The sequence below is a fragment of the Manacus vitellinus genome, unplaced genomic scaffold (genome assembly GCF_001715985.3).
Source record: "Manacus vitellinus isolate BGI_N305 unplaced genomic scaffold, ASM171598v3 scaffold_6_pilon, whole genome shotgun sequence".
NCBI classification, from domain to species: domain Eukaryota; kingdom Metazoa; phylum Chordata; class Aves; order Passeriformes; family Pipridae; genus Manacus; species Manacus vitellinus.
In genome coordinates, this window is record NW_021940750.1 from 1,188,264 (window position 1) to 1,215,691 (window position 27,428).

At 39.1% G+C, this 27,428-nt stretch overlaps 1 long non-coding RNA gene across 1 annotated transcript in view; it reads left to right on the forward strand.

The window, feature by feature from the left end:
• The window catches only part of LOC108641385, a 76,126-nt gene extending 50,036 nt beyond the window's left edge, over nucleotides 1–26,090 (forward strand). The window contains exons 3-5 of the long non-coding RNA XR_001921975.2: nucleotides 12,435–12,503; nucleotides 24,003–24,167; nucleotides 25,056–26,090. This is a non-coding gene — a long non-coding RNA (uncharacterized LOC108641385). The remainder of the gene's footprint in view (nucleotides 1–12,434; nucleotides 12,504–24,002; nucleotides 24,168–25,055) is intronic.
• The last annotated feature ends 1,338 nt before the right edge of the window (nucleotides 26,091–27,428 follow it).

Genomic DNA, 27,428 nt, shown 5'->3' on the forward strand with positions numbered 1-27,428 from the left:
TAGCTATTATTAGACTATCAGCTGATAATTTGATAAAAAGAATTCAGTCTTATTTGTCTACTGTTTTTAAATGGCTTATAGAACTTAGATGGTTTAGACTCTCTATTAACATATACAGAATGCAAAAGAAATAAAGCCCTGCCCTTGCAGAATAAAGGCAGAAATATGTTCTGGCAATTAAAACAATTAAATCTAGCTGCTGAATCTAAAACTTATTCCCTAAGAACCGATATTTTAATGTTAACAGTAGAAAATGAGACAGAGATATCTTTGCATCAAGAAAGAACTTCTTTTAATGAAATATACAAACTTGGTCTTTCAGACATTAAAAAAAAATTGTATTTGTGCGTTTATATTTGTAGTCTAGTAAATACATTGTTTAAATAGCAAGCAGAGACAGCCTTAAAAGAGGAGTAATTGATAGGATTAAAACTTACAGTTTGTACAAAGAGAAAATACTTTGATAAGGGCAAGCAGTAAGCATAAGTCAGTTTGGGGTTCATCACTATCTTATGAATTCCTATATTTCATACTAATTCATATGACTTAAAATTGTTAGAATCATTATTCATCCCTATTTAATATATTTCTATTAAAAAGTTATATTTTTCCTCTTTTTCAAAAATTGCTATTGATTGTTCTACAGAGAAGCAGAAAAAAAAGTAAATTCAGTCATAATTCACAAATACTCCTTCTCCTGAAGCAGATTTTTTACTTTGAAATTATTAAAAGGAAATTATTTTAACAGTTTTTTAAAAGTTTATTTATGTGAGAAGCTTTTCAAAAGTTTTATAATATTATCTTATTTATAACTGACTGCAGCTAGAATACAGCCTTTTTAAATACTGAATTCTGTACATAATAATTAACAAAACATGTGGATGTAGATACAGTTATTAGGAACATTAATTTACATTGTTGAATCTTAGGGGGAGGTTGTTCTTTCTTAAGGCTTTTAAATAGTTAGTAATAAAAACAAACGGAGATTAAAAGAATCTGTTTCAGATCTTCCTTAGAAACCTGAAAAATGTTTCTAAACCTTTAAATGTGGTTTGATGTTTTTTTGCCTAATATGTATAGGTTATTTATAAAACTACTTAGTATAAAAGATTTTTATTTATAGATAGTTCATATTTCATTAAACTGACTGAGCAGACAGGGCTACATCATACTTGTTTGTAAATTTAACTGGGACTTATTTAATAGAACAGTGAGCTAGATAAATGTCCTACCTGAAGTTTTATCCAAATAATAGCACTTGTAATAATTAACATGTTAACAGTCCTATATTGATCATGTATCTGGAACCTCTCTCTTCAGTTTCTACTTAATATTCTTGGAGGTTTTTTCTATTTATGGCTTTCAGAATAATAAACACAATACCCCTGTTGTTTTTGAAATTTATAATGAAGAATAAATATTGATTTTGTTTTGACATCAAGAGCAATTACTTACAGAAGGAGATATACACTAATTTTGCACAAGCAAGTTTATGAAGTTTTAAAGTTCTGGAAGGAAAGGAGTTTAAAAGAACAAAAACAAAAGAAACCCCACCCCCAATATTTGAATAAAAATGTTATAAATGTCTGCTACAATTTTTTTAAGAGGGGAAAATAGCTTTTTTTCTTTGGCAATGTATTGAAATTCAAAGAATGATATTAAAATTCATGATGGGAGTTCTACCACAGAACTTAGCTTTTCAAAGGTCTGGTCAGCTCCTTAAACTACATTAAAAAATTATGTTTTCATGTGCTAAATAAACCTAAATGTTTACCTTGCAAAAGAATAACTGCATGTATCTGATCAGTGGAGACATGAACACCACGCAAATGATTTTTTTAAAGGAAAATAATTATTTCCACATAACTTTTAAATCAATGGGCATCTGCTTATGGCCATATTTGTGCTATAATAAGGACAATAAGCTAGATTTTACCAACTAAGTGGAAGGTAGGTATAGTATAGTATGAAGTGGGAGCAGGCTCAGAGTTGGCTCAATGTAGCAGCAGTACATAAATATAAATATCAGGAACAAAGTCCAACTTATTTGACTACAATTTTCTCAGAGATACTACCTTAAATTTGAATTTGCTAATTGTATGTGCTTCAATGAAATCATGAGCTTTTAAAACATGTATTAATAAGCTTAAATATGATTATGTTATTAAATATTTCATTAATTAAAAAGAGAGCTCTGTAAGTCATAGTGTAAGCCAAATATGGAAAACTGAATTGATGCCTTAGTAATATGCTTCATTCTTTATTTTTAATAAACAGTTTTAGAGGTAAATAAAAAATTCTCCAGAATAAATTCACAAATGTATCACTCTATTACTTTTTGAAAATGTTTTGTTCTCCTGACACATAAATTATGTAATCGTTTTGCTCTCTAAAAATTATGCCAAAGTTGCAAAAGGGTCAAAATATTACCAGTTTAAGTCTCCCAAAAAGTTTTAAAATATTTCTATATTTCACATTACAATAAGGCAGGTGTGGAAGATGATTCAATGTAACCATTAATTTAAAAATTCCCAATGATGAATATTCAACTGTAAATTATTATTACAATAAATTCTTATTACATAATTTGATATTAATTTTTTCCCCTGTAGGACACCACAAATATAAGACAAAGTCTTGCATTCAAAACTTAGCTTATAATAGTATAAGATTAGGCAAGGCAGTATCCTCATTTGTGGCTGTAATCTTATAACCAGAGGAATATCTATATTAGAGGTTAAAAATTTAATACTTGTCTTCTGCTACAGTTATCCAGATTTCTATTCTATTTACTAGTATTTTTGCCACAGTTTTCATTAAGGTATTTCAAACAAGAAGACCCAATTGCTTGGTCTCTGATCTCTAAAAATCCATCCTGTCAGGATGAGAATTAATTAATTAATATAGCTTTAATTAACTTTAAGTTTTCCCTGTCCCTTTTTCTCCCTGGTTAATTTGGTAGAGGGCAAAAATAGAACTCAGATTAATATAATTTCATCTGCCATGGGCAGGGGGTTTGGAACTAGATGATCTTCAATGTGCCTACAAACTCAAACCATTCTGTTATTCTATGATTCTGTGATTTCCCAACTCACATAAAATCCTCTTTTGATAAGACAAATTCTTGGGGTAATAATGACATGCTGTTACTAATGTGCATTTTTTTAACCTAAATTATGGCATTCAATAAATTTATTTCACTGAAAAAAATCCAATTAATTGGCCTCAATATTTATCAGAGGTTGCAAATTGTGATTTTAGTTATTAACTCTTAGTTTTAATGGTCATTATACTTACCATATAGAATGCTATTTAAACAATCAGACCTCATGCTTTTAAGATTTAAAGCAACCATTCAAATCATCTTCACCACTCTTCTGCCATAATAATGTAGCAAATCTGTATTTCATGACACAGGAATTTAAAATGAGATGCACAAGGGCATCTAATTGGAACAAAAAGGAAAGTAGTCAGATTACAAGGGTATCTGAATTTAAGTGGGTTAACACCAAACTTCTTTGTAAATTGCTGAACTGAAGATATGAAATTTCAATTCATATAGAATCATAGATGTAAAGATGTGAAATTATACAGACTGTCTGATCTGTATAAATCCAGCCAAAAGCTTGTAAGTGATCATTGGGTTCATGTGATAGCAGTGACTTAGTTGTACTGCAGTCTAACTCCATACTGAAATGGGGTCTGGGGTTGAGATGTGGATGAGGCAGAGGTTAAGGCTAAGCAGCTGGAACACAGGCCTGCCTACCCTCAGAGCTGCCCAGCTCTGGGATGGGGACTGTTCCAGCTCTGTGGTACCCAAGTCCTCCAGAAATTTTGGGTCAGGCCTGTTTTTGTAAAAATTTTTTGGCTACATTCTAGTGCACAGTGCAGTTGGTTTCTGGGAAGCTGCATTTATCAGAATATTTTTGTGTACCATATTCTATATTTGTGGCTTGGACTTTATGATTATTCTATATGCTTGCTTAAATGAAACTGAAACTTTAGGAATAGAGAGCTAATTTTTTTCTCGTAAAGAAAAAATACTGTTATATAGAACAGACTCCATATAAGGTAAATGACATATCAGCTAGCTGCTGGTGTATTTATTCCTTACCCATATGAGATGGAAAGTAACGTGAAGCTAGGAGGTATTAATGGCTGCCTTAAACTAAGAACTGGTAAAAAGCGAGTGGATGCTGACAGATTTGCTTGCCATGCGTAGGGATTCCACATGTGCCTCATTTTCCAAATTTACTTAAAATTCAGAATTTTTCCTGTATGCATTTTCTGAAATTTCAGAGTTCACTAGTTGCACACAGGTGTGCAACAACAGTGAAGTATGGGTCATATTGTTCCAACTGTATGGTATACAAGCTCTGAAGGTTCAAAAGAGGAAATATTCTTACCTAGGTTGTGTCAATTAATAGTGTTCTTCTCATGTTTAGTTTATTTGAGAAGTGAAGTTTGAATTAATCTGCCCAAACCTTCTCTTTTGTTTAACTTTATACTCTGGCAGCTCATTGGGTCCCTTCACAAAACACAGTAAGACCAGCTTCAACACTATTAATGTGAGAGACACAAAACCTGAGCAGAAATACCTGACCTTAACCTATACGAAGTGTCCACTTCACACCACTTTGATCAGGAATAAGCACTTGCGCCCATAGCCACTGTTTACAGATAGGTCTCTAATAAATTTACAATGTGTGGATAAATATCAGGCCCTTCTTCTGTCCCTTTGTCTAGTTTCTGATTATTTTTAACTATATTTGGGCAGCTGGAGAAGAATATTTAGCTATTAGCTGTGACTGAAAGTTCTGCAGTATTTAGACAAATAATATAAACTTTTTAATGAAATGTTAAACCATTAATATTGAGGTGCTGCAAAATCATATAGGACAGTAAGAAATGTCCATGGGAAAGACTGACAGGGTTTCATTTTTCATAAAAATCTGTAGGATCATCAGTGTAATTTTCATAAAGCATTTTTAATTTTTATTTTTTTGGGGGGAAAAGATCAAAATCATACCTGTGGTATTTCTGAAACCAGAATACTGCATTTTCTTTTTATGGAAGTCTGTTGAATTTTATTTAATCCCATTTAGATTGTTATATCATGCTCATAACTGCACTATTGGAAAGCCACTCACTTGCTTAGTGCCAACAAGTGTGTTTTGATATTTGGGAATGACTTGACTTGGAGTCCAGGATGTGTGTACTGTATGTCCAAGACTAGCTGAACACAGCTTGGTTTACAACCCATGAATGTGCCTTCTTGAGGACTAGACATAGTATGTTTTTGGATGGTCCTCCTGAGGATAAAAATTGATGTTCTGGTCATCCCCTGTTAGTAGATGGTTTCTGACCTTCATTATGCCACAAAGCACAAACTTCTAGCCAAACTTTTTTTGACCAGAGGTTGTTATTTATTACACTAGCTTGCTAAGAGGGTGGGAAAAGTAAGGGGTCTTTTATCTTTTGCAAGTTTAGTATTAACTGAGTTAAATGTATGCCATTTGCTTAGGTGCCCTGGAATGTCAAATAAAATGTAGAAATGTGGAATATAGGTATGAATATGTAGAATATAAAGTAAAATATATTATTTAAGATTTGCTGTGGGAGAAATGGCACACCGTCTTCTCCAAACTACAGTTGGGAAAGGACCTTGGGAGTGTACAAAGCTGGTCTAAGAACAAGAAAACAGAAGGGCTGTTTGGTAATAAGTGGTTTCCATAGCTGAAGCCCTTCAAAAAGGCACAGGGAAATGGAGCAAGCTCATCAGCTGTTTGCATGCAAGCCAAAATAAATGACAGGCACCAAGGTCATGATACATCTTGAGACAATTGGAGTCCACAGGATTTTTAGACATGTTGAGCACTTCTTCCAACTGAGATGAGTGATGTGTAGTTCCTTCCCATTCATCCCGTAATATCTCGTTCAGAAGGACTAATCCTTTTGGACTATGAGGATCATGTCCTGCTTTTTAATTGTAGAAGAATACTGAATATATGGCAAAAAGGTAGTCACTAAATGATGTGCTATTAATTGATCAAGTCTGATAAATCTTCCACCACTCTTCCCATCATTAGTAAAAGCCTTATGTGTCTTTTTTTAATCGTGTAGGGAGGTATCTGTGATGCAGTTCCTTTTCCTGTTAACAGGCAGTATATGCACTTCCTTTTTTGCAATCTACTATATGCAATGCCATTATGTCCTTTATGAAGAGATGAATCAAAAGGAAGTCACAGATTCAGGAAGTTTGATAAACTGTATTAAAGGACATCTGTTCACCTTCACTTTTTCAGGGAGACTGGACGTGGTGCCAGCAAGCCAAGGTAGTCAGTAGCTCAGTGGCTACCCCAGATGCTTGCAGGAAGTTCTCAGTCCCCAGCTGTCCAAACTGAGATACTGCTGACAAACTTTTTCTTCTAACACTGCGTATATTGTTGTGTCCTTTAGCAACCCTCAGTTCAAGAAACACTTGTTCAGCGGAGGCAAAGTTCCCATGGAGCAATGAATTCCCAAGCAGCACAGTTTTAGAAAGCGACAGAAACCAGTTTTGTTGAACCTGGATGCAGTGAAGGTCTGCTGATAGTGGCAGAAGACCTACATAATTCCATGACAATGCAAAGTCTGTATGATCACCTGGGTTATGGCCATCTTTCTGTTGTTTCTCTATAAGCAGAATTATGCTTGGTAAGGGATATGAGTGATAGACAGAGGTTTTGATATTGGTATATTTGCTTTAAATTTAAGGAAAAAAATGAAGGTATTTTTCCCTATGTTGTGTGTATATTGTTTTAGATCTCTTGATCAGCTGGTCTTTATTTAGAAGTTGCAAAAGAAATCTATGTATTGGAAATCTATGAGGTTGTGTTACATTGGTTGTTTAAAATAGGGCCAGATAATGTTTATAATACATGTGTTGCAATATTCACTGTATCTCTGATATAAACCTATTGTGCAAACATGAAGATGCTGTTGGCTCACAGGCAGAAGTAGGGGTCCCAACACTACTGGGATGCTCTCTATGGATGTTCATCCCCAGGAGCTAGCCTGGTTATTGCTGTGCTCATTTTGGTCTCTCCTATGTGACTGCCTCATTGAGTTGGGATCAGGGCACTGCTCAAAAGGTCAGAAAAAAGTAAAGACAGCTAAGGTCTGGTGTATTTGAGACTGAACTAGAATGAGAGGTGAAAAGTCAGTGATCCCAGACTGTGCTCTCCTCACCTGTCACAGACACTGTTTGACCTGTTCACATCTCTGTTCCTCAGTTTAACCCACCTGCCATGACAGTTACTCTCCACTACAAGGGTTATGAATAATGTGACCATTACATAGCACCAGGTGTTATGCCTGGTGCCTTCCAACACAAATACATTAGCAAGTATTTGTTAATGGTTGCTCTGCTCCATGTTTCCAGAAGAGAAAAGGAGAGAGGAGCAGACTGTCCTTGTGATAACCTCTTCTACCACAGTAGGACCTGCAAAGAGGGCTGCAAACCATTAGAAACCCCAAGGAGAGACTACAGAGCCCTTCAAGCCTTCTGGCTAAGAAAGGCATCTCCTGGGGAGTTCCCTTCTTTGCACTTCAGGAATTAGTACAACATTAAGTATCTTTGGAAGAACACCAACCCTCTTTCCATCACATGTAACTGTCTTCCGCCCCTCTACCACACTCAGTATTTTGAAGGGTTCATTGATAATCCTTGCTGTGAGGTCTTAATATCCTTAATATTGGAAGACAAAAGTCAAATGACAGTTACACAGCTAAAATTATCTCATTAGTTTAAGAAACACAAAAATGTATAGCAAATATTTATATAAATTTATTTATATTTCCGCAGTGCTACAGAAAGGGACCTGGGGGTCCTGGTTGATGGCCAGTTGAATATGAGTCAGCAGTGCCCTGTCAGCCAGGAGGGCCAATCATGTTCAGGGGTGTATCAGGCACAGCATCACCAGCCGGTCAAGAGAGGAGATTGTCCAGCTCTGCTCTGCACTGGTGTGGCCTCCCCTTGAATATTGTGGCAGTTTTGGGCACCACAATATAGGAAGATATTAAGTTATTAGAGAGTGTTCAATGGAGAGCAAAGAAGATGATGAAGGGCCTTGAGGGGATGATCTATGAGGAATGGCTGAGGTCACTTGGTCAGTTCAGCCTGGAGAAGAGGAAACTGAGGGGAGACCTCACTGCAGTCACAACTTGTTTGTGAGGGAGAGAGGAGGGGCAGGCACTGTTCTCTTCTCTGTGGTGACCAGTGATAAGACCCGAAGGAATGGCCTGAAGTTGTGTGAGGGGAGGTTTAGTTTGGGTATTAGAAAGAGGCTCTTCACCCAGAGAATGTTTGGATGCTGGAACAGGCTCCCCAGGGAAGTGGTCACAGCACCAAGCCTGGCAGAATTCAGGAAGCAGTTGTACGATACTCTCAGGCACGTGGTGTGACTCTTGGGGATGGTCCTGTGCAGGGCCAGGAGTTGGACTCGGTGATACTTGTGGGTCCCTTCCAACTCGGTATATTCTGTGATTCTGTGATACAAGACAGATAAAATACAGGGTACAATCTCTAGAAGGAAGTCATTTCTACAAGTGTACCAAGAACAGCATTTAGGAGCAAGGCTAAGTTATGAAGCACATCATTTAAGGGAACCATTTTGAAACAGGCCATTGTATTTTCTGTAATTATTTCTCTCATTTCACCCATATTAATGGATGGATATTCACTGGTTTCATGAGTGCCCACTTTAATTAAGCTTCATCATATATTAAAGAAATTGATACAGTCCAGGGTCTTTGCCCTAAAAGCTAATGCAGGGAAAGCTAGCAAAGTCTTTCTCTCAGGACACTTTATTATGGGGGGAAATGCAGCCCTGGGTGAAAGCCTGATGTAATAGCTAACTTCCACCAAAACACTTTATCAACAGCATGGTTGGACGTTAGGAAATTAGGGACAAACAAGTCTTAGACAACGCAGTTAAGAAAGAGTGAATTTTGCAACTTATGAGGGATATGGCTACCCTGGGGTGTAGACGCAGTGTGTTGGGAGTATATGAAAGCCAGTGTTGCGATCAGGCTTTCTGGTAAGCTCTGTTTTCTGTGACCCAGGTGATTATAGTGGTCTATCTTTGTATGGCACAGAAGCTTTTAGGGTGTGGTTGACCTAAGTGAGTGAATAACCCCACTGAACACAGGGGCTATAACTGTATGCTTGAAATTAAGTTTGTGTATGAGTCTCATGTTGACCTGGCCTTGGAAACACAAGACATGTCTTCTGGGGAAAGGAAAGGAGAAGTAGTGGTTGAGAACAAAAGCAGAGACAAATTATTTGAGAGCGTAGTTACTCTTCTTCTGTGTAGTTACATTCAAGAAAAGAGAAAACAGGAACATGTGCTATATCATTCTGTGGAAGCTGCTCGTGTCTAGATGTGTGATGTGTCAAATACATAGTACCACAGACTGCTTGAATAAAAAAGTGTGTGTCTCTGAAGTGGATGGGTACATGATCACAATGAAATTCCATTTTTTTATTTAAGTTTCATGTCGTGAAATAAAACAGTAGTAAAAATAAAACTGTGATATAAGTATTCTCACAGGAGTTGCATAGGTGAGCTTTTAATATTTAACTTTTGGCATATAAATATGACTATAATTTCTGTAAGCTGCTAGTGATAATTTCTGTGTGTGCTTGTAGGACATAGAATTTCTAGGAAAGAAGTTGAAAAAGTGATTGTTGCGTGGCTCCTGTAAACCCCTAAGTCTTTCTTTTAAGTCTCAGTGTCTCAGAAGCCATTATGTCTACAAAGGCAGAAGCTGCAGTGCTTTGGTAGCTAGAGGAAGATTTCATTGTATGTATATGGGCCAACCTACACATATGTGCGAGTTAGTGACTGCGTTTTGGAGTCTGTACCATAGAGAGGGAAGGTCATGTAAAAGGGTACATATGGGTTTGGAAAATATAAATGGAAGCCGTTTTTTTTTCCCCTGCTATTGATAGTTATAGTTGCTAAAAGCATTGTGGTGTATTCTGAAAAAATGAGGTTTACGCAAGCATAAGCTTTGGAAACTTTGGTTAGACAAGGTCCTGGTGCAAGACAGTAACAGTTCTGTATGGGCTGGAGTGTTTCTTATTGATTGTGCTTCGCACAAGGAGGAGAAAGAGTTATTCACAACTGGTAGCAGAGAGATACAGTATTTCCCTCCCCATGAAAACCACTCAAAGTGAACAGATGCCCTCTAATTTTCTGTGGCCTGTGTCAAGAAGGGTATTTGTCACTAATTTAAAAGTATACAGAAAGGTAAATGCAGGAACTGGTGGTTTTTTCCCCTTGAGTTTGCATAGGAAAATAATTGAAGACAAACATTGTACGTTATAAGGAATATATTGGTCTGCATTTGGCATTCTTTTATTGCAGATTACAGACCCAGAGGCCTGATTCTGATGTCAGTGAAGTGAATGGCACATTTCCTATTGATTTCAGGGAAAGAAGGAGCAGACTACAACCCAACATGAGAAAGGTGAAAGCTGCTCCTTTAGAAGTATGCTATCCTTTATATTTAGGCCCCCAAAATAATTTTTTCTTAGTGTCCTGGGAAGTAGATGGACATGAATTGTTTGTATTAAAAGTGTAATGAGGATTGTTTAAAGATGTAAATGTCATCTTTAACATTGCTGAACCAAAAATATAGAAGATTCTGCCAGTGCATGAAAGTGAAACTAGCTGAGAACAAAAGTGAAACCAACAGGCAACTCTCACTCCCCAGGCTGAGTAAAATGCAGAAAAGTAAATCCTAAACTGGTGATGCTAAACAGTAAATTTGAATTGTAAAATTTTCTTTAGTTTTATTAGTGTGTGAAAGTGTTGCTAGTGATCTAGATAAAGATTTCCCCTAAGATAGATGTTTTCTCATGATGGTATCTCTTTAAAAAGTCAGAACCAATTAAAAATGTCTATTTTTTTTATTTATGATGTTTAGGGGCATCTATAAATGTTACCCCCTTTTCTTTTCCATGCATTTTCCTTTTTCACGTGTTGCATCACAGGCTTGCAAGTCATGTACACTTAATATGCTGACAGGAGCGTGTGCTAGAGCAAGACAGTATTGACCTTGCTTTGCAAAAGTATTGGGGACTGTAATCAGCAAGTTTCTAGAGAAGGGAAAGGAAAAGTATCTTTAAAAATATATGAAAATGACTGTAGAATGTGTTTAATCTGTAAAACACAAAAAAATGAGAGGCAGTGTAGCAAAGGGGAGAGACAGATAGACAGTTCTCTCTGCCCCGTTTAGTATAATCAGCAGGAGACAAATGTACAGAAAAGTGGGCAAATACCAAACAAAACAACACCAGAGGGTAAAAAAAAGCAATGGGAGTCATGGAGAAAAAGGGAGAATGGAGAAAATAAGTGGTTTAGATAAGTTAACATTGTGCAAAATTCTTCCTTGTTTCACATTTGTCAATGTCTAGGAAATTGGGTGGAAAAATACATGTGCAGCAACAGTCTGCTATAGATCTAAGCAGTATTAGGAGGCTAAAATATGTGGACGGAGAAGGGTAAGAGATGGCAGGTGTTTTGTATTGTTTTGTTTTGTTTTGTTTTAAAAAAAGGCAGTTTAGTCATAAGTACTACACTCTCCAGTGCTGAGGCTTTCTGACCATGATTTACATTGATAATGCTTATTAAATGACAAACTGAAGGAAAGGGGGTTTTTTGAAATTTAGCACAATGAATTTGGACTCATTATCTTGAACTTTTTTCCCCTCTCACATTTGTTTGATAAAGCATAGAGGGAAAAAGGGGGGGGTAACAGTGTATAGACAGTGATTTTAGCTGGTATCTTCCTTGCATGTGAAGGGAGGAGATAGAAGTCTCAAAACTACAGGCCTATGGAAATTGTACAGCATCACAAAAAAGTACAAAATAACACAAACCACAGAAAAAATGGTAAAGCAGACACCGAATTTATCTGGGAAGGTATTCAGCTTCTAAAGCAGAGAAGGAAAAAGTTGCCGTGCAAAGAAATATCTCAGGACTCTGTCCCTCATGTAAATGGCTTAAAAATTTTTTTCAGTGTATGTAAAATAAATTATTTTTTTCTTTTTAAATGTAAGATCATGCCACTTGCAGTTAAATGTTGCTAATGAGATGGAGCATGCAGTGGTATACAGTTTAATACAGTGTTATACGGGCCTCTAAGAACTGAAAAACGGGTCTGGAAAATCTGGTACTTCAATTTACCATGTATGGAACTAATTTTTGGCATGCGCACCTGACTTATCAAGACCAATTTTGAGGACTCTAATTAGAATGCAATAGGAGTTCTTAAATGCTTTTCAGATCAAGAGATACAAAGCTTTGTGAGGGTGACATAATTTGAACATCCAAAAATGTGTCCTGGCATACAATAATTTTAATCTATTCTCTCTTACATTATAGGGAGCCCGGCACAGCCCCTGTTCTGGACAGAAGGACAGACGTCCGAGGGAAACGAGCATAACTTCTCAGGTAATGCGCTGTTACTGATACCTTTTGATATAGAAAGAAAATAACTTTTCTGTTCAGATTAAATAATACCTGACCTTTTGGCCTTTTAGATTTTGGAGTTTATTGACATTTCAGGCAAACACAAATATTTTTGGTTTAGTTTGAGAGAGGCGAGGAGGCAAAATGTTGTGAGGGAGGGAAGTTAATGCCAAGTCTTTCTGAAGTCCAGTCAGTTGCAGGAGAACAGCAGTCCTGGCAGTAGTATACTGGATTTTCCCATTAAAAGATGCAAATGAGAGGATACTATAGAAAGATGGATGTATTTGTGAGTCGTGGTGTGTGTTTCAGTTCACGTCATATTAGAATAGCTAATAAATTGGAAGTAGATGCTATAATCTGTGGTTGGTCAAAGACAGGGCTAAAAAAATAGATCTTTCTAATTGTACGTGGCTTTATTGTGTTGAAAAATATAGTTGATGTGGTAGCAGTTAAAAGTAGTCTGTTTTGATTAAGTTGAAGGAACAAGACTTGTTTTTAAAGCATGCTGGTTAATTAAGCAAGAGTCAGGAAATGGCATAAAGCTAGAGATAGGATGTTTTTTGAAAAAAATGCAATTCCGTGAGGTCAAATTAATCAATAAATAAAATTTTCTGATCAGGAAAGAATCTGTATTTCTGAGATATTTTATACTCTGTGTAAGCTTTTTATACACCAATAGATAGAGGAGCTGTGTTAAAGTGTTGGACTTGCTATTGTGTTATGGTACATCACTTTTTCTTCCTGATTTGAATTGTTGATTCAACTGTGATAATTTAGACAAGAGAGAAATGTAAATTCCATTTACCAAATGAGATGTTTGTAGTATTTAAAAAAAAGAGAGATTAAGAAATATTAGAAGTCTCTAAAAGCTATAATGTTATTCTGTAACCTTATAAAAGGCAAAAATCTAAATCATAATATTTCTACAGGCAAAATAATATACAATATCTAAAAAAAGTATAAACTGCTGTTAGAAAAGTTTTGAAATAAACAATATGTGAAGATAGGTAGTTAGGATTTTTAAGTATTTTTCTTCCCCTTTTCTCTCTCCTTTTTGGCAAGGAAAATTGAAATATTTATTTCAAATAGAAAAGGAATAAATAAATACAATTGGAATAAAACATTATGCTTGATATTTGGTGAACTTTGTTTTTTTATAAGTATTTTGGTTTTAAATATAAGTGCTGTGAAATAGTTCAGATCTCAAAGTTTGTGGGGAGAAAATGTTTCAGCATCTTTGTTCCTACCTGAGGAATACATTTCAGAGGTCTATTTTCCCTGTTTGCAAAATACATTTTTATTAGATCTATGTATTTGGGTTAAGACTTACTTAAAATTACTTAATTAGGTTATACTGAAATTCTAAGTGATTTAAAAAGAAGGATTATGGTAATATGACAAAACATAACACTGTTTTCATTGAAATTCTTAAATAAAGCCCTTTTAACATGCCAATTTTAAAAATCTATAAATTTAGAGTGTTAAAATAGTACGAAATATAAAAAGGCTGAACTCATAATGAAATGTATAATCCTGTACCAGTGAGCAGGGATTTTTGTAGGTACGTCTGGAACATGGGAGGAGGTCATTTACACCTTAAGTTTGGTTTTGAGCATTTCTCTTGTTGTGTTGTCCTTTTCATTACTTTATTATGTATATGTAAACACTTATAAAATGTTTGTGGTTGATTTGTAAAGAGAAAATGTAGAAAAAGAGGTAACAGTGTAGGTACGCTAAGCTAGATGGGAATTGATTGTGTTTTCCAAGGAAATTTTGAAATATATACCAAAGTAGAAATTGCTATAGTAAGGAGTAAATTCTAAATAATTGTACTGAAGCCGTTTGAAATACCATGGCTGTGAATTGTCTTTAAAAACCTCCTATAAGTGTCCGAAAAACAGTGCAACATTAAAAGATTTTCTAATTGTGATTTCTCTAGATAAATCTATAGGCTTGTTATGCTGATTTAAGGCACAGAGTATTAAAAAATAAACTTTAAAAAGGAGCTACATATGTGCTTTTCTCATAGATAGTTCTTTTTTTCTAAAAAGGAAAACGTATGTGTCTCTTTCCTCTGTGTTGTTTATGGTTTGAAATAAATAATAAATTTTTAGTGATTTATTTTTTAAAAAGAAGTATTTATATGAAAAATCTGGCAGTAGGTTTGTTTCACTTGTAATTTAATTTTGGAGAAATAGCAGAATGTTTCTGGATATTTGCATTTGTTTCAGAGGTTGGAGCCTAAGCCAGATTTCTGTGTAGTCTGTCAGGCAGCAACACGTCTGGGCATGTTACAGTTTGTAGCACTACAAATTAGAGCCATTTGACTTGTATTTGCTGCACGAGGCTTTCATAAAAAAACAAAATTGCCATTTAAATGGAAGTATAGGGAATGAGCTGTGTGCATGGGGTGTGTTTCGGGGTGCGGTGCTGGGCTGTGGAGGGGGTCGGGTGAGACCCAGTGGATTTTCCTCTGAGGTGCTGCTTCTGTCTGAACTTGTGATATCTGCACCCCCCACGCCCCGTCCCTCACTTATTTTATAAATGGATTATGACACTCTGGGTTATTTTTTAGATCACAGCAGGTTAGTTGCATGCACATTGTTTGCTACTTATTTTAAGAGAGGAGCTGACAAACTGCTATATGTGTTAGTCATATGTATACTGAGCACCTGTATGAAGAGTGTATGGGAAGGAGGATAGAATAGGAATGTGTTACTGAGTTTTCGCATTCGTTTCACTGCCGGATAGCTCCGCATTTCCCAGTAACTTTGTCCCAAAGTTTTCTGGGGGTTGTAAAGCTATTTTTGAGTTAATTTGCTTATTGCAATTTGCCTTCTTAAACAAAACAAACAAATTAAAAAACCAAACAGTTGGTAGAAGGTATTTCGACTGCTTTTTATCATCCGGCAGGGAGCGTGAGGTTAATACCAGCAACAAAAAACTGTGGTTGGGGACCAGAAACCTCAGTGCGGGAGCACCGAAAGCCGCCCCAGCATCAGCGGCCCGGGGCCGCCGCTGGGCGGGCCGGGCCGGGCCGCTCGGAGCGAGCTCCGCCGCCTCCGGACCGGGGCGGAGGCAGCCGTTCCTCCTGGGGCCGCACAGGAGCCGTGCCGGGGGCTCGGGACGGGACCCGCTGGGCAGCCGCCGAGGCGGGGCGGGGGGGCCGGGCGGGCCGGCAAAGGCGCTCAGAGCCGCAGAGGGTTAATGACGGCGGGGCCGGGGGCCGGCGGGACTTGTAGGCGCCGCGGCATGACGGGAACTGGCGGGAACGGCCGGGATGTGACGGGAGCGCCTGTGACGGCGCCGCTTGGCTCAGGGTGGTGGGGCCGTCACTGTCCCGCCGGGCCGGTCCACCCGCACTCAGCCGCGCGCTGGGGCGGCCCGTGCCGGCCGGGAAGCTCGGGGAGCGCCGGCCTTGCCCCGCGCCTGAGCAGCGCTCGGGGCGCGGCCCGGCCGGGTGCGCTCCTCGGGCGCCGGTAGCTCAGTGGCGGTTCCCTCCTTCCGCGGGGCGGGGGGTGCGGCCAGCCCTGCCCTGTCCCGGTGTCGGCGGGCTGGGCTGCCGGGGCCTGCCTGTGCCGCCCGCGGCTCCGCGCCCGGGCCAGGCTGGGCGGCGGTGCCGCAGGGCGGGGTCACCGGCCGGGCTGGCGGGGCTCCCCCAACCCGTTTCCTCTGGGGAGGGATTCGCTTTGGTTAAACGACGGGCGCGGCTCCTCCGCGCTGGCTCCGGGGCTCTCGCCGCACCTGCGGCCGCTCGGGGCCGAGGCACTGGCTTACGGGCTCGCTGCGTGTGCGGGGCTGGGCTTCCACTTTGTGCCGAGCACAGATACTTTCCTGCGGCCTCCGCCGCCAGTCAGCCTGCGTGGATAGCAAAGGCATGCACGTGGCAGGAGGAGGTCGCGTTTTTTATCTGCAAGTTTGGGTTTGGTTGGTTGGTTGTTTTTTTCTTAATGTGAAATGGAAGAATTAAGATGCTTAAACGTGCTGAAGTGTGTTGAAGTTACGGAGGGACAAACCCAGGAAGCAAGCAGGACTCAGCAGTCTACCTCATAGCAGGGTTTTTTCTCTGTGGACAAAGTGGGGAGGGAAGAAAGAGGAGGAAATATACTACGTGTTAATTTAATTTGTGGCAATAGTGGGCCCAAAATGCAAAATCAGCTTCTTGTTAAACATTCTCATGTTTTAAAATAACTTGTTAATTAACTGGAGATACCTTACTGTATGTATGAAAGGAATGACAAGTAATAAATCAGTCTGAAGTGAGTTTGGTAAATTTTGTTTGGATTCTTGTTTTCCTCCTTACTTTTTGGCAGCAAGTCTTGAAATACAGTGGTGCCATGCATCAGCAGTCAGCTGAACTTGGGGCTGAACATGCTTCTCATGGGAGCGAAACATGGTTATTAGGTTATTTTCCTTTTTAATAGTAATCCTCTTGAGATTCAGAAGTAAACATAATTTATTTGTTAACTAATAAAGAAGTACGAAGAAAATAATACTATTGAGCTCAAACAAAAGAAGAAAAGAAAGGAACTATGCCACAGTGGGTTTGTTTCCTATTGCACATGTTGCAGTTCAGTTTTGAGAGGAGGTGTGAGGAGCTCTACAAACATTTGTGTGTCTGAAAGCAGATTTTGCCAGTAATCATCACGTGAAATACAGTCCCTAATGTATACATAGATGGGTGTCATTCTCAGAAGAAAGAAAACAAAGAAGTGATTTTTTTTTAAATTATTTTTTAGGGGAAGTTATTGTTCCAGTGGAGGAAAAAACCCATTGTTTTTCTTGTAAAAAAAAAAAAAAATTGTTGGGTAGACAGAGAAAAGGGGTAAGTGCCTTAAGTGCCAGCTTTGTAACACCTGGTGGTTTGGACTTGGGGAGTTAAGCTGCTGAAGATGACTTGAGATACAAAATCAGCAAGTCCAGAACAAAACAAAATATAAAAGATCAAGACAAGGAAAATGTAAATACTGTCATATGTTTTAAACTTATTAGGCCCACTCTATTCCCATTCTGAAAAGAACCACTGTTTTTCCAGTTTTGCAGTAGGAAATTTTACTGGATTCTGTTTTATTTTAGTGGCAATGCATTAACACTGCACTTGTGCATTAGCACAATAAATACAACATATCCCCTTTCCAAAAATGTATAATGTAACTGTAAAGACTGTATAAGCAGTGGAAGCTACATGCAAAGGTGGTCAAATAGTTGAGGGTACCCAAAAGAAAGACAAGGTTAGTGATACAGGTGGTCTAATCTGACAGCCACTGTAAACTTAGCTGTAGGACAATTTTTGAAGAGTGAAATAAAATCACAGAGAAATTAAAGGTGACTTGAAATGCAACACAGTTTTAGCAAAAGAAAGTGCTAGACTAACTTGTTACCTTACATGTTTCATTGTGAGGAAACCGGTACTGTACAACGTGAGGAAATCATGTAAAATGGAAAAGATTTTGATTAATTACATTGTAAGCTAACTTTGGAATGCACTGACTGGAAAGAAGGCTTCAAACTTGTGTTTTCAAAGTGTATTGGAATTCTTTCCCTAGTGACACCAGTGAAAAAGTAGAATGGTGATAAAATCTTATGACAAAAAAAAAAGTGGACTGTATTGATAGAGAGGAAGATTGGAATATCCCATGCACCAACAAGATAAATCAAAACTGCGATTAATAGAATTAGATGAGATTTAGTGATGCAAATAGAAACTAATCACAATTTATTCTGAAAGAGTTCGTCGCTTCAGTGGTGAGTTGGTAGTTGGTGCAGTAGTCAGCAGCAGAATGATAGCATGCTGCTATGTGACGTGGCTGAGGAAAAAAAAGGTGGTGTCCTAGAAAGCATTATGGGATGGATTTACTGTGTGTATAGGATATATTACTGTCAAAGTATATGGCATTAGTAAGACCCTATCTGGAGCCCAAATAGCACCCACATTCAGATTAAATGGATTCAAACAGATGGATGGAACAGATGCAGAAAAGGACCACATGGATGTTAAGAGGAATAGAGAGGCTTAACGGAAAGGCACAGAAGTGACAATTACACTGTTTTTATATAGGGAAGGAAAATAATTATGTGAGCTCAAGATTAGAGTAAAGAAGCAAAACAAATGCATGCAAAGGGGATAAGGGGTAGAGTTTGCTGAAAATTGCAGGAAGAGCTCTAACTATCAGACCAACAATATTCTAAAGCAGTTGCAAATGAGAAGCTTAAATTTCTTTTTAAATGAAGTTAGATGTATCCAGAAAAGAACATCAGTATTGGGTTCTGTGTAGTATTGGGGAATTTGATTCATGAATCCTGGATATCCCCTCACATAATTCTGCATTCTTGTTTATCAGTAAAATGGATTCTGAGATGGATATGTTCATTTACGGTAGGTCCACTTTGAAAGTGCTGCTGGTTTTTGTCATCTTAATGTGTTTTTTGTTAATTAATTCTTTTCTTTGAGCACTTTAATAGAGGCAGAGTAGTTTGGTTATATTTGCTATGAATTGTATGTGTGGTTTGGACACCATGCTGAAGGTGTATTCACGCAGTGCTGCTTGACATCTTGCCCCTGGATGGGCTACTTGTAGAAGTCTTCATGAAAAAATTTTTTGGAATATATTTAAATGAAAAAACTCAAGTCATCTAGGGCAAGGCAATGTTGCATTCTAAAAAAGGAAGGTGTAATCAGCTTCCTTAGGTGTGAGACCTTGTGTCTTTTTTTTTGCCTTTTGAACTCCATAGTTTTTACATACAGCATTTAGTGCAGCACTGAAAAAATGACAGAAGAACCTAATGATTAAAGAACATTGCTTTTCAGCAAGGCTACCATCCTCTAGGCAGACAATTTAGGTCTTTACTTGGAGTTTTTGCTATTTGGGAAATCTCCTCAAAGCAGGGAGTTAAGCAATCATTGCTCAGCCATCCATTTTAATTTTATTTCTCAGTCCACATCTGTAGCAGGTTATTCAAAGAGAAATAATATAATATGTTTTAAGGATGTAACTTTCCATTCAGTGGTCAATAGAAAACTAAGTGATAAAATCAATCTAATCATCAATTTATGCATTAAGTGCTACCAGTGGCACTTTCAATAGTTGCTGAAGCAAAGGAATGAATGGATTATAGGGATTAAACTTCCTTCATATGCCTAGAGGGAAACAAGTAATGAAAATGGAAGGCTTATTTGGTATGAGACAGCACAAAAGACTTGGAAGACAAAAAAATAAATATGTATTATTTCTAAATTGTTTCTTGCACATTTTTTCTGTAATGTGGGATTTGAGCTACGGATTCAATCTTGAGGCTTACAGGGCAGAAGTGAGACCATGAAAGTGATTGTATGAGTATGGAATGAAACATGCCTGGTTGTTATCTAACCCAGATTCCTGAAAAATATTTCTCTCTTCCATCATGACTCTGATTCTTTAACGAAAATAATTCCTGTACATAGCAGATTCTTCAGGTTCTTTCTCTTGTTCTTTTCTTGACCTTTTTGAGCTGGAAGAAAGTCATGTACTTTCCCATTGAAATGGTGGGAACACAGTGTTAGGTCTTCAGCAAAGTAGGATTTTCTGACCTCTTTTGCCTGTGTCATCCTCCAAGGCTTTCCACTGCAAAAAGAGGCACTTCCTCTAGTGTCACCAATTTCTCGTTCTCTTGTGCTGCATTGCCTCTTGAAATAGTACTAATTGGAGGAGAAAATTCATGGAAGTGAGAAGCATTTATGAGACAAGGTTGATAATGATATTTGTGTGATTCAATAACAAAAGCAAAACAACTAATATTTTAATATTAAACAAAAATTAGATGTACTGAGTAGGGCGAGTCTATTCTTTGGCTGGTTCTATGTAAACAAGTCTGGGCAGAATATATACATATGTATACTCACCAATGTATATATACCTACAAACCTGATTTGCTGTGCATGCTGGCTGATGAGCAAAAGTAACAGAGGATCAATATATAGAAGAACTGGAAACTTAAACGCTGAACAAAATCAAAGTATGCTCAAGCTTGAATTGGTAGCAGTAGACTGGGAAAGGGATGGTTCAAGGCAGCCTGCAGCAGCATTTCTGGGTTGGGGTTTTTTATTTTTGATGTTTGTTTTTAATTATTATTTGTAGGAATGCTTTGGAGCCAGGTCATTGCTGCTGTAAATCTTCAGATTTCCATTGATGTCTCCAGAGGGGTAGTGTTTTACACCCCCTGAATAGATGGTGTTCTTGGTGGAAACGTTGTGGTGTCTTTGGTCTTACATTGTTTTTAAACAAGGGTGGTTTTGAAATGCTAACTTTAATGGTTAAAACTAATGGTAGGACTCTTTAGGAAATCTAAAAGCTGGACATTTTAAAGAAGTATGGAGAATTCGAAGAAAAACATATGGATGCATAATTGGGTGTTAAAGATAAATAGGAAACAGGTTGGGTTTTCTTTGCTATCAACTTTTGCCACTGGTGGGGTCCTAACTGAACTTTCTACCATCCCATTTCCTCTGGAAGTGATACACTGCACTTAACAGGCATTCTTCAAAACTTAATTCATGTTTGTGAAATACTGGGAGTGGCCAAGACAAAGTCTTCTACAAGTACCAGGTGCACCAGAACTGTCTGGCAAGTGAGTCTTTAATGAGAGACTTGAGGATGATGGATTTTTTTAAAAAGGATATGATGATGGAAGAGGTAAATTGTTATGTGAAAGAGAGGAAATGTCACATGATTTCTGTCTCTTGGGAATGTACCAGCTTGTGCTAGGTAGTCTCTTTCAGAGATGTGGTGGAGCAGAGTGGAGGGAGAGCTATAGACACAATCTCACATTCAATACGCTCCACAAAAGGATGCTGTGAAAGAGGGTTGAGTGTATATAATACAGTGCAGTGGATGAATAATGGGTTATAGATGAGGAGACAGAGGTTTATTAACAAATGTAGTCTATCATCTGTGTCTGAAAGTGATTGTATGATGCAAGGTGAGACTCAGTGTTGGCAGTGGTGTGAGGGACATGCATTCCTGAACTTTGTTCATTTTATGTGGACAAGTATCTGTATCACTTATCTACAGTTACGAAACTAGGTAGAAGAGACATCAAGGATTAAACAATGAGCACACAGTATTTCATTTCTACAGATGATATTTTCAGCTCAAAATCAATATATTTCAGTGGGCTGTAGGATTGAAGATGGTTAATCTTCTGTTGCCATGGCCATATTATGTCTCTCCAGTAAACACATGCTGCACTTGGATTTGCAGCATGCACAACTATTAGAATTTTTTTTTAGTAGTACTTGATTTCCAGTGTTGCTGGTGATTAAAAAAAAACAACCACTTTATATGCATGTCCTACTCAAGACTTTCCTTAGTTTGCATGATGAGAGGATCTGGAGCTCCCCATTGTAATCACTTCTGAAAACTCTAAATGGGGAATGGCAATAAAAAGAGCAATTTTGAGATTTTACAGGAGACTCACCTGTTAATCCACAGTAGGTAAAAGTGAAAAAACCCTGTACAAAGTACTAGAAGTTTATAGTGCCATTTGTCTTGTTTTCTGTTTGTAAGGGAAGCTGAACAGACCTTCTCATAAAGAGCTGTGTACATCTGCTTGACATGCTAAATTTACAATCTATAGACTCAACTAGTTAATATGCCAACTACTGTCTGGCTTTAGGTTCTGTTTATCTTCCATTGCTACATTTGTCTGGAGTGTTTTGTTGTTGAGAAATTTTGGACTTTATTCCCTAAAGCAGAAGGACAGGTTGCTGATGCCAAAATTTATTTAAGAAACAAGGAGTGTATAGCTGCTACACAGTGTAGTAACCTCAAATGCCTGAATGGCTCAATTTCAAAGCTAAGACTTGTGTTTCAAAGCTGGCTTGTGTTTGCAGGTCCCTCTCCTTCTCACATAAACTACAGTCAAAAGTGTGCAACTGCAGGATGAGTGACACACTAATCAAAATCTGTGCCTACTTGCTTATTTATTATGGCACTTTATGTTACCAGTTCCGTCCCTTTCTCTCAACCAACTGCTCTCTGGCTCATTTTCTCCTGTAAGCTCTGCAGAGCAGGGACAATCAGCTCTTCTGTGCTTGTTCAGTGCCTGGTGCCCCTTCTCACAAGTGCTGAGGTGCCCTGTGTTAGGCCCATGGGAGTACTGTAGGGCTGACAGCGGGAGCCCCAGACTTGGGCTGCTGCTGGCAAGGCCCAAGTCTGAAACATGGATCCCCAAGCACCTGCTTGGAGGGAAGAGGCTTACATAAATACCTGTTTTCAGAGTTGCCCAAATACATGGCTTTAACACATGTTTAAGATTTATGCACAGGGATGGCACTGAGAATGTCTGCCCCAGCCCCTCCAGTCCCGCTGGCTTTCCCTCACATCATTGCAGATGATGGAAAACCAGTTATTAGGAAAAATTTTTTTACTGAGGGTGGTGAGGCAGTGGAATGGGTTGCCCAGAGAAGTTGTGGATGCCCCATCCCTGTGAGTTTTCAAGGGCAGGTTGGATGGGGCTCTGAGCCACCTGGTCTGGTAAAAGGTGTCCATGCCCACAGCAGGGAGGGTTGGAACTAGATGATCTTTAAGGTCCCTTCCAGCCCAAACCATTCTGTGGTTCTATGATAAGATGATTGATTCTATGATTCTGTGTGCTATGCAAGAGCTTCAACAAGATCACTTCACCCAGCACACATCTGTACCATGCTGTTAAAATACTTTGCTGCCCTTTCAGGGAAAACTGAGTTCCTGGGTGAGTGCTAAATAGCATGCGGATTTAGCGGGGTATGATGACCCCTGCAAGGAGATGGAGTGGGTGCCTAAGGAAAGGCTGAGGGTTGAGAATTCCACACAAGGTATCTTGCCTCACCCCAGCGTTAGGATCAACTCAGCAGTGGACAAGGTGTCTTGAGAGATTTGTTGACATGTATAACTGGTTCTTGTAGACATCTTCATAAAACAGGATGGATAATGAAGATTATGTTCTTAGGTATTCTACTTTTTGCCTTCAGTGTGCACTGGGGCAGGGTGTCGTAATTTGAGGCAGTGGATTTAGGCAAAGACATGCTGCAGTGCTCAGCACTGCAAGAGCCAGGCCCTTTTTTGAATCTGGCCTCACCTCAGTAAGTGTGAGTAATGATAACAGAGGCATGAGAGCAGAATGACTGTACAGAAAGGAGAGCTGCTCTTGACTTGCTAGACTGAAAAACATATTTGTAAAGGGATAAAATTAGTGTTGGGTACAAGAATGCCATTTAATGAAACAAATGACTACACTTCTTCTCAGTGGCACGAAAAACACGTGACATATCCCAGATAACCAGCAGTCCCCCATTCTGCTCTAAGAGTTGCTGCAGAGCTTTGTCTCCTTTTGATATATTCCTCTCTGTAGTTCTACATCCTTATTTTTTGTTCATTATTGTTGCATTTTTTACTCATGCATGTCTTTACTCCTTTAGCTTTCCTCAATACTTCTCTTTTGTCTCTCCTGTGATCTGCCATACAGCTTGGCCACCTTCCATGTGATGGAGCAATGTAGCCGACTTGTGGGTTGACTTAGGCTTGCATCACCATCCTGACCCGGGTTGCATTGGCAGTCATCTGGAACTGACTACATGCCTGAACTGATAAAAGATGCTGTGGAAATATGGATCTCTGGGGCCTTTGCAAGGTATCTTCATATATATGCGTGTATGCATGTTGATGTGTGAGTACATTCAAAATGCCTACCTGTTCTATCAGCTCAGCTGACTGAGTGCTCCTTTGGGATTTGCTGCTGCTTAAGGCAAATGGGAACAGACCTGCAAAGCTCAGGGGAATACTGGGATTGACCCTGATAAGGGGGATATGCCTGTTGCCTAGGAACACCCATAAGCAAGAGATCCAAAACCCCTCACTTGACCTTTGTATAGTTCTTTCCCTTCCAGTGAGTCCCTTTCCCTGCCTGTGACTCATCTTCTTCTAAATGTAGACTGTAAGCTTCTCAGAGGACTGCCTTTCTCTCTGAACAGAGTAGCATAAAAAATAGCAACACTGTTGAATAACTAGTATTATTTTTTAACACACAAAACCTAAGGGCTGCCTTGCTGTATCTATGCTTCTCTGTCAACGGATTTATCAGTTCCCTCGACAGAACAGCGGGGCAGGTTCTGTCCTGACCCACGACAAGAAGGTTGTTCAGAGAAGAGGTCTCAGGAACAGCACAACTGCAGTGCAGTGGGGAGTAGACATTATAATAAAAGATGGGCAGGCTCTGACAAAGGCCAACACATCTTCCATGGCACCCATGTACTTACTTCCCTATTTCTGACCGATTTGTAATTGGCAGCATCCCCTTAGTAACTGCAGTGTGGCTTATGTGAATGTCCAGTAGGAAGCTGCCTGCTCCCTTCAGCAGGTTATTCAACACCCATCTCCTTTTCTCCAGCCTCTACATACACTGTCCAGCTGCCCAGTCCACTTCTGTTCTCAACTCTTGGTGACACTGCAGCTCTTGTGTTGTCTTCAACTTGTAGTAGATCTCTTACTCTGGGCAAACTGGTACCTTTTCTCTTTTCAGATGCTTGTGCCATATCCTGTCTCTTTGTTGCTTGGTCCTCTGGAGGACAAAAGAGTGAGAATCAGCAGTGTGTCACATATCCTGCAAACAGTTTGAGAACTGCTTTGACAGCCAGTGGAAGAAAATAGTGTGATGTGGTCACAGCAAGCACGTGTTCTTTCTAACAATTTACAATTGCACTATGATCCCATTGAGAGTGATACTCAAACCTCCCTCTGATTACCTGTTCTTTTCTCTTGCTGTAACAACATTGTTTCTTTCCAACACAGGAGTGTTTATGCAGAAATGCCAAGATTCTTTAAACAGATTACAGGAGGTTTACAAATTAAGGAAAAACTAGTATGGAACAAGAGGAAAATAATCCCAGCATTTTGCACTTACTTGTAATCAAAATCCTGTCTTTGGAGGGTGTTATGTCAAATATACACTTGGTGAGGCCTATGAGGATTTTTCCTGTGTAACGGCAAGAGTTAGCCCTAGCATATCACACTATTCTAAAAATGGTGTCCAGTAAGCAATAGGTGGCCACTCTTGGAAAAAAATCAGGAAAAAATTGGTGAAACCTGGATCCTCTACAATGTCACTTTCACAGTTGAGTGACTGACAAACAAAAGCAAAGAAAAAGACCCAGTGGGCTAAGTCACCATGAGGTTGGATTCCCCCTGTTGTGGAATTGAACAAAATCCAGCAATGTTTCCTTCTATTAGGTCTGATGTAAATGCTGTATGGTAAAGACTAATTTCTAAAAGTCAGCTGTAAACCTACAGGTCAGCCAATAAGACAGAGACTTGACACGTTTTTCATTGTGAAGTGTATGATAGTTTCAATCAACATCACTGCAGACAGTATATTGTTGAATCCAATGGAATTGGAATCCTGCTATGAATTTAATTGTTTTCCACAAGTAGAACAGAAGCCTTTGATTTCTATTAATTATGAATCTATGTGAAAAGCTATTTTGTGTGTATATATATTTAACAACAGGAAATGTAAAACATATTTATTTTTATTAAACTAATAAAAGGGATAAACCTATCAAAGCATGTTTTCATTTAATTTCTTTGGTCTTATTTCCCTTAGCATGAAACATGAAAGGTCATTAAGTTCAACCTCATGTATCTCAGGACACACAGGTCTTTCTATGAGATAATTGACGTCATACAAAAGCATCTCGTTTCTAAATGAGAACTTTGAGGTTGCAATAGTCCTTGTAACTGCAATCAACCATGGCTGGGTTGAGGCCTCAAGGTACAACACTCGAGGTACTACTTACCTGTTGCAATTAGGGTGGCACCTTGCATGAGATCTTTCCAAACTCTTGCAAATGTAATCCCTGCATTGAGAAGCTCATGCTTTATGAACAATGAGCAGCAAAAGGTTAGGAAACATGGAATAGGACAAGGAGAGAGAAATTGTAGAGCTCTTGTAAATCCATTCAGTTCATAGTAAGCAGTCTGCAGGAGTGGGATCTCTAAATGGTAGCCAGATCTGTAGCATGTTGAGGTTTGGCAGATCTGTAGCATGTTGGTTCTCCACCTCCTGGAGGAGAACATGGTGTGTGGAAAGTCATGGAAAGGAGAGAGTGAGGGGAACTGGCACATGGCTGCAGCCTGGCAGCAGTGCTTTAGCAGAGGCAAGGGTGGCATGGGAAGATGGAAGTTCCTGAAAACTGTTTGGTGGCAAAGCTATGTGTAGATACTCATGAATACAGGTGTCACCAGCTTGAGTGGCTCTGGCAGCAGCTGGAGAAACAGCAAGAGGAAGAGAGCAACAGGTATGACCTGTTTGCCAGTGCAGGGGAGAAAGGAAAGGCAACATCAAAACTGCCCCCTGTTCTACCTGTTGTCAATCTCACAGATGTATGCTCCAAAAAACCTCATCTAGAGAATGTTTCTTACTGCTTGAAATTAAGTCATTGTCAAAGAAATGGTATGAAAGGTTTGTTTTCTAGAAAAAGATTTTGACACTGAGAGCTGCAGGATGCTCTCTTTAAAAACAGTGGTTCCCTCCACCTCCACGGGACTTCTCTTGCATTTAGGTTGACCCGCACATTGCACCAAGACGCCACTGATTTTTCTTCTTCCTCAGCCACTCCCGCCCTCCAGCCTGTTCAGGCACTACATCTCAACCATGAGCTATTTCAGGACTTCAGCCTCCCACACCTCCCCTGTCCCACCTCCTTCCCATCTCAGGCTCCCTCCTGGAAGGGCGGGATAAGCCCCGGGGCCGTACGCGCTGTACGGGTGGCACAGCCCCAGCGGGTGGCTGGACTGGGACAGAAGGCAGCGCAGCTTCGTGCTCTTCTCTGCCACCACGGAAAGGGCCACGGAGAGTGTGCATCTGCGTGTGTGTGTGTGTGTGTGTGTGTGTGTG